This window comes from Tamandua tetradactyla, chromosome 13 (assembly GCF_023851605.1).
Source record: "Tamandua tetradactyla isolate mTamTet1 chromosome 13, mTamTet1.pri, whole genome shotgun sequence".
Classification (NCBI taxonomy): Eukaryota; Metazoa; Chordata; class Mammalia; order Pilosa; family Myrmecophagidae; genus Tamandua; species Tamandua tetradactyla.
This window is the reverse complement of record NC_135339.1, coordinates 81,904,053-81,912,160: the sequence shown is the minus strand read 5'-3', so window position 1 is coordinate 81,912,160 and position 8,108 is coordinate 81,904,053. Positions and strand designations below refer to the sequence as shown.

General features: G+C 38.9%; 1 pseudogene; it reads left to right on the top strand.

Annotated features, from left to right (window-relative positions):
• The first annotated feature begins 2,601 nt into the window (after nt 1–2,601).
• LOC143653264 (eukaryotic translation initiation factor 5 pseudogene) lies at nt 2,602–3,987 on the top strand (annotated as a pseudogene).
• The last annotated feature ends 4,121 nt before the right edge of the window (nt 3,988–8,108 follow it).

The window sequence follows — 8,108 nt, the reverse complement described above, 5'->3', positions numbered from 1 at the left end:
CAGAGCACAGGGGTAAAGAAGACATTGTCTGTATTTTAGAACTGTACCTACTCTTTGAGACCAGAGGAAGAAAAGTTGATTTTGTCTGGAACTTAAATTTTCTGTAACAAGATAACCTAACTCAACCTGTCTGCACAGCTCAGTTGAACAACTGAAACACAGAGAGCTCAGAATAAGAATGAGGGCCTTTAATCCTGTATAGCTTAATGTAATGCCTGGAGTAGTAATTATTATTTTTGCATCCTAGAATATATTAAGGACATCCTAGAATATATTAAGCAGATAATCAATACGTATTGGCAAAGTCCCTTGAGGGATGGAAGAAAAAATGTGGAATTATTAAACTTTACCATCAGAGAATCCCCTGATACTATGTCAAACACTAGGGACGCCCCAATCAATAGGACAAGCCCTTCATCTTGAGGCTTACTCTTGTGAAGCTTAGGTAGGTAGTGGAGAAGCTTAGCCTACCTATAGGTATGCATAAAGGTTACTTCTGGAGGACTCTTGTTGCTCAGATGTGGCCTCACTCCCTCTAAGCCCAACTCTGCAAGTGAAATCATTGCCCTCCCCGCTACATGGGACATGACATCCAGGGCTGAAAATCTCCCTGGAAACGAGGGAGATGATTCCCAGGGTTGAGTCCGGCCCTGGCACCATAGGATCAACAACTCCATCCTGACCAAAAGGGGGAAAAGAAGTGTAACTGATATAGTATCAGTGGTTGAGAGAGTATTTCAAATAGAGTCGAGAGGCTACTCTGGAGGTCACTCTTATGCAAGCCTCAGTTAGACATTGTGACCCATCATAATTTGCCAAAACTCACCAAAATTATTCCTGCCAATTGTATAGAACACCTAGGGCAATATATAAGATTCTACAAAGGTTCCATGCTCTAGGGTAACTTTCCAGAAATCTACAACTTCCAGATGGGTCTCTGGACCAGCTAAGTCCTGAAACTTAGAGGGGCCAGCCTCTCTAGAACATCAGCTATTTCCACCTCCCTACCCCATGTTATTATTATTATTTATTCTGGGAATGACTTTTATTTAATAGCTTAAACTGAATTTCCTGAAATAGAATACATGTCTGGGATTTTCTGTCAATGGCCTCTGACAAACACTTTAACATTTCTTCTGACAGAAGACTAAAACCTAATCCATGGGAAATATATGTAGGGATTTGGTTTGCTTCTAGAATAAATTTTGTCTTTTCATTTCTTAGTCTTCACTAGTATCCTCTTCGTCTTTTTGTTTCTTGTGTCTTTTTTTTTAACTTTTTAAAATTGTATAGTATAACATATATACAAAGCAAAGAAATAAAAGAGCAATAGTTTTCAAAGCACTCTTCAACACGTGGTTACAGGACAAATCCTAGAGTTTGTCGTGGGCTACCATATGATCCTCCCATATTTTTCCTTCTAGCTGCCCCAGAATATAGGAGGCTGTTACTTCATATTATTGACAGCCCCTTCCAACATGAGAAAATTAGAATGGGCGTAGCCCAAATACCCCTTAAGAGTGGGAAAGAAAGATCAAAGGTGATGGTGGAGTTCTACTGAGAAGGTAGGGTTTAACAAATGAATATAATTGCTGAATCACTAAATTGATATTTCTTTTAATCTCCAAAGTCTTAGAGCAGCTAGAAGTAAAAACCTAAAATTGTGGAATTGTAACCCATACCAAACTCTGAAATCTGTTCTACAACTAATTGTTGTGCTATACTTTGAAATTTATTGCTTTTTTGTATATATGTTACTTTTCACAAAAAGAAAAAAAAGTCAATTGTGGTGATAAAAAATATATATTTATTCCTTTTAGCCTCCTATGTTCTGGAGCAGCTAGAAGGAAAAATCTGAGATGACGGTACGGTAGCCCATGACAAATTCTGGGATCTGTCCCATAACTATTTGCTGAAAAGTGCTTTGAAAACTATTGCTTTTTTTTTCTTTCCTTTGTATATATGTTGTACCATACAATAAAAAAAGTTTTAAAAAATTAGGCATAAGAGCCACATCCAGAGAACCTCTTTTGTTGCTCAGATGTGGCCTCTCTCTCTAAGCTGACACAGCAAGCAAACTCACTGCCTTCCCCCTCTATGTGGGACATGACTCCCAGAGGTGTAAACTTCCCTGGCAATGTGGGACAGAAATCCTGGGATGAGCTGAGACTTGGCATCAAGGGAATTGAGAAAAACTTCTTGACCAAAAGTAGGAAGAGAGAAATGAGACAAAATAAAGTGTCAGACAGAGCGAGAACATTCCGGAGGTCGCTAGGCTCGGGCGATGACGGGTGGGGACCCCGGACGTCGCTGGGACAGCCCCTCCCCGCTGCTCGGTGGCGGCACCTGGCCGTGGCCGCTCCGCCGCTGCACCACTGTCTCCTCCTCCGCCGCCGCAGCCACCTCAGACTCTGGTTTATAACGCACCTCACTTCATCCCAGTCCCAGGCAAGCAGCGTTGGGTTTATGTCTTTATTTGACGAAAACGAGCTGTTGCGCAGCCATTGGTACCTGATTTGGGGAAACAGAGCATACAAGCAAGAAGCTTACAGTCTCAAAAAGAGCTTACAGCCTCTTTTTTCATGTCAGAGACCGAGAACTCTTGCAGTCGTTTGTGTCATCCCTTCTTCTCCAGACAGAAGATACCAAAAAGTTGCAATCAAAGATCTCTTCATCTTATTGATAAAGCCACTAATAAGCCAAAATGTCTGTCAACGTCAACCGCAGTGTGTCAGACCACTTCTGTCTCTACAAGATGCCCCGTCTGATGGCCAAGGTTGAGGGGAAAGGAAATGGAATCAAGACAGTTATAGTCAACGTGGTTGACGTGGCAAAGGCACTTAATCAGCCTGCAATGCATCCCACCAAATATTTTGGTTGTGAGCTGGGAGCACAGACCCAGTTTGATGTTAAGAATGACCGTTCCATTGTCAATGGATCTCATGAGGCGAATAAGCTGCAAGACATGTTGGAGGGATTCATTAAAAAATTTGTTCTCTGTCCTGAGCGTGAGAATCCTGAAACAGATCTGCATGTCAATCCAAAGAAGCAAACAATAGGTAATTCTTGTAAAGCCTGTGGCATGCTTGACACACATCATAAACTCTGCACGTTCATTCTCAAAAACCCACCTGAGAACAGTGACAGTGGCACAGGAAAGAAAGAAAAGGAAAAGAAAAGTAGGAAGGGCAAAGACAAGGAAAATGGCTCCGTAGCCAGCAGTGAGACACCACCACCACCCCACCGAATGAAATCAGTCCTCTTCCACATACTATGGAAGAGGAAGAGGATGATGACTGGGGAGAAGTTACAACCGAGGAAGCTCAAAGGCGCAGAATGGATGAAATTAGTGACCATGCAAAAGTTTTGACTCTCAGCGATGATTTGGAAAGGACTGTTGAAGAGCGAGTCAACATCCCATTTGATTTTGTTAAGAAAAAGAAAGAAGAGGGTATTATTGACCCGTCTGACAAAGAAATGGTTGCTGAAGCAGAAAGACTGGATGGAAAAGCCATGGGCCCTCTTGTTTTGACTGAAGTTGTTTTTAATGAGAAGATTAGGGAGCAAATTAAGAAATGCAGGTGCCATTTCCTCAGATTTTGCCATAACAACCAAAAGGCTCAACGCTACCTTCTTCATGGTTTGGAGTGTGTGGTAGCCATGCATCAGGCTCAGCTCATCTCCAAGATTCCACATATCTTGAAAGAGATGTATGATGCAGACCTTTCGGAAGAAGAGGTCATCATCAGCTGGTCGGAAAAGGCCTCTAAGAAATATGTCTCAAAGGAACTTGCCAAAGAGATTTGTGTCAAAGCGGAACCATTTATTAAATGGTTGAAGGAAGCAGAGGAGGAATGCTCTGGTGGAGAAGAGGAAGATGAAGATGAGAACACTGAGGCGGTGTATTCGAAGACTGCCAGTGTACCTAAAGTTGAAACTGTGAAGTCTGACAGCAAGGATGATGACATCGACATTGATACTATTTAAAATGATGGATGCAACCTAGCTTAACAGTGTAACACTGCAAATTTTTCTGCATTATCAGCCAGAAGTGCAACATGTATGTGCAAAGGCTAAAATGGCTTAACATCATGCTACACTTTATACTAAAAATGTTTTACTGTGAGTGGTCTGTAATTAAGCCCAACGAGACATCTAGGGAGTCCATACACATCAGTGGGCAACAGTAGTTTGCTTATTCATAGCATGTTTCTTTTTGAATACATGGATCACATTTATACAGTTATAACAAATAAAGATTTGTTTTTGGTCGTTCTTCAAATTTTTGGCTCTGAATGACTTAAGTAAAATGATTGGCTCCTTTTTTAATCTGCTGTACCATCATTTAACCTGCTAGGATTTGGGAGCCTAATAGGCATGGTATTGTTTAGACGCTGAACTGTGAAAGTCTTCAGCAGAATGTAAGCCTAAACTTATTTGTACTTAATTACCTTATTCCGGCATTCAGAAATATAGTTGGTTTTAACTTTTCTCTCTAATCCCGCAAATTGGCGTATGGTAATGTACATTCTTTCCATGCCAAGGTGGACTGATAAATCAAGTGGAAGTGCAACACCTTTATTGTACTGAGAAGTAAAAATGACCTGAGTGTCCTATTAATAATTTTAAGCTTTTGAAACTTGAAGGTTTTGTTTTCAGTTTGTGTACACTTGCCCCAATTGTAGTTTTGAAAGTAATGTGTGTTGCACGTTAAAAGAGCCAGGGAAATGATTATGTTAGCAAATAAGCATCTCATGTGTATGCAGCTATTGCTTTGTACTGAGAGAAAACGCTCAAACCTTTGGATGTGATTAAATAGTAAGCTCTGTGATTTTGTTGGGGGAGGCAGGAAAAGGTGCACTTAATGTAATCCCTAGCAAACACAGCATAATTTTTCAATTTTTACCTTTATGATTTAGATTATAATTTCAAAATGTGTAAGACATGCACCTTTTGTTCAGTTTCTTTTTTTTTTCTCCGTATTATGGTTCTTTGATGCCTTTTGCATTTTGCTTGCTATCTTGCCAAAATAAGTATTATTGTGTCTCTAACTTGATTTTCCCCCCTCCCCCAAATGTCTTATTTTAAAAAACAGAGCTAAAAGCCTACTTCCAAGTCAAAGCCTGTATTTTGGTGTGAGACTTGGAGGTATATTTTGTTTCATGGTGAATATAGTCAACTACCCAAGAAATCTATGATGATGGTCACTGGGTGCAGGTGACAGGTCCTGACCCAGCCCACTCAGGGCTTTATAGCTAGACAAGTACAAGCTGATAAGGTCCTTGCCCAACTAGCTAAACTCATTTGGTATGGGTTCTGACTATATCTTAGTGTAGTATCTTTACAAGGTGAAAACTTACTGCATTTATTCCTTTCCATAAAAAGTGCATTATGGAACTCAAGAATCCATAGGACTATTTTTGTTATCTGAAGCACAGATTTCTAGCATTCACTTCTCTTCAATCCTTTGTGACCCATCTCACAGATTTCAATGAGAACGTAATAACAAATGTATGTAAAAAAAAATCTTCACATTGAAATTATACAACCATTTGATAGGCTAAAACCTTGTTTGATATTTTTAAGGAATTGAAACCTAGCAGTCTTATTGAGAAATAAGAATTGGTTTCCAGCTGCCTTTTGAGAAAATCTGGTTAGACTAGAGTGGGGCTGAACCTGGAAGGAATGTGCATTGTCACACCAAAGATAAGCTTTGCAAATTCATATCTTACCTAGGTTTCAAATTCTTTGCTGCATTGCTAGTTTGCTTTCATAAAATGAAATTCTGTAGGAGATACTGGTGGCCTAAACTAAATTGCACTCAAAATACCCAGATTATGTTACAGAGCTTTTCTTTTAACTGAAGGTAAAAATGTTCAGTACTTCTAAACACTAAGAAAATACTGGCTTTGACCAGTGTTCAGTCTGGTGCCAAACTTAAATGAAATTCAAATTCATATAACCTGAGTTTTATTCACAGATGTTACCTTAATAGAGTAATCCTTCAATCTGCTCTGTTCAACTGTTTTAAAAATCCTGTTTCTCAAACAGCTACGTTACTTGATTAAAACAATGTTAAAATTAAAAAAATAAAAAATAAATAAAGTGTCAGTGACTGAGAGATTTCAAACAGACTAAAGAGGTTATCCTGGAGGTTATTCTTATGCATTATACAGATAGCCCTTTTTTTTAGCTTATGGTGTATTGGAGTGGCTAGAGGGAAGTACCAGAAACTGTAGAGCTGTGTTCCAGTAGCCATGATTCTAGAAGATGATTGTATAGTGGTATAGCTTTTACAACCTGACTGTGTGATTGTGAAAATCAAATGTCTGATGCTCCTTTTGTCTAGGGTATGGACAGATGAGTATAAAATATGGATAAACAATAAATAATAGGGGGAGCAAAGATTAAAGTAAATTGAGTAGATTGAAATGCTAGTGGTAGGGTGTACTGTGGTGTTTACATACAATGGACTACTGAACACAGCCAAAGGAATTATGTTGTGAGACATGTGGCTAGGTGAATGAAATTTAAGGACAGTATGTTGAATTAAATGTCAGAAACAAAATGACAAATATTATCATGCCTCACTCATATGAACCAGGATATACAGACTAAGAGAATTGAAGTCAAAAGCATGGGTTATCAGGTTGGGCCTATTGTAAAGTTTCCTAGATTGAAAGTTCTTGCAGAAGCCACATGTATTTAGCAGTTGTAACTGATATTTTTAAATTTTGAGATATTGGCTATTTGTATATAGGCTAGTCATTCCATGAAACTTAGGGTATTTATGTGACACTAAAATTCAGGGTTAGAGTACTGAAGCTATGAAAGTCAGTATTACCCCATTCAGCAATTATTTAAAAAGCTGAGAAAAGTGATCAGAGTTTGTCTAGAGATATGAAGGAAACTGATCTGGATAGGGCTAAGGTAAATGAGAATACTGGGTAAAGGATGATATGGCCCATATTTTCAAACTGCAACCTCTGTGCAAGACCATAAAGATGTTTATTTGGTGCAAAATTTATATTTGGGGTAACACATTATCTAATTTAACTTGTATGATCAATTTACTTGTACATCATAATTACGTGCAATCTTGAATAGGGTATGAGATCTTGTTGGTTTTTACAGGTTAGTGTGATACCCCAATATATCCTAGAGTAATTGGGCAAAGAATAAAGAAGTATTTGCAAAATCCCCTTGGGGTACTGAGGAGAAAGGAGGAAATATTTAGCTTCTCCATCTGGGGAATTCCTGATATTCTTGCAAGCAGTGGGGACAACCAATTCAATAGGCTTAGCTGTCAACCTTGAGGCTCTCACCTATGACATTTATTTCTGCAAAGGAGAAACTAAGCCTACTGATAATTATGCCTAAGAGTCATCCCTGGAAAACCTCTTTTGTTGCTCAGATGGCCTCTCTCTCTAGGCCAATTTGGCAAGTGAGATCACTGCCCTCCTCACTATGTGAGGCCTGACTCCCAGGGGTGTAAATCTCCCTGGCAACATGGGGCCTGACTCCCAGGGATGAATCTGGACCTGGCATCATAAGAATGAGAAAGCATTCTTGACCAAAAGGGGAAGAGAGAAGTGAGACAAAATAAAATCTCAGTGGCTAAGAGATTTCAAACAGAGTTAAGAGATTATCCTGGAAGCTATTCTTGCACATTCTATAGATAGCACTATTTAATTTATGGTGTATTGGAGTGGCTAGAGGAAAGTACCTGAAAATGTTGAGCTGTGTTCCAGTAGCCTTGATTCTTGAAGATGACTGTAGAACTACATAGCTGTGTGATTTGAAAACTTTTTGTCTGATACTCCTTTTATCCAGGGTATGGATAAATGTGTAAAAAAAAATTAGGATAAAAAATAAATAAATAATAGTGGGAAATAAAGGGTAAAACTTGAGTAGATTGAAATACTGTGGGCCAATGAGAGGGTAGGGGATGTATGAGTTCTTTTTATTTCTTTTTCTGGAGTGATGCAAATGTTCTAAAAATGATCATGGTGAAGAGTACACAACTATGTGATGATATTGTGAGCCATTGATTGTACAATACGGTTGGACTGTATGTGTGTGGCAATTTCTCAATAAAAATATAAAAA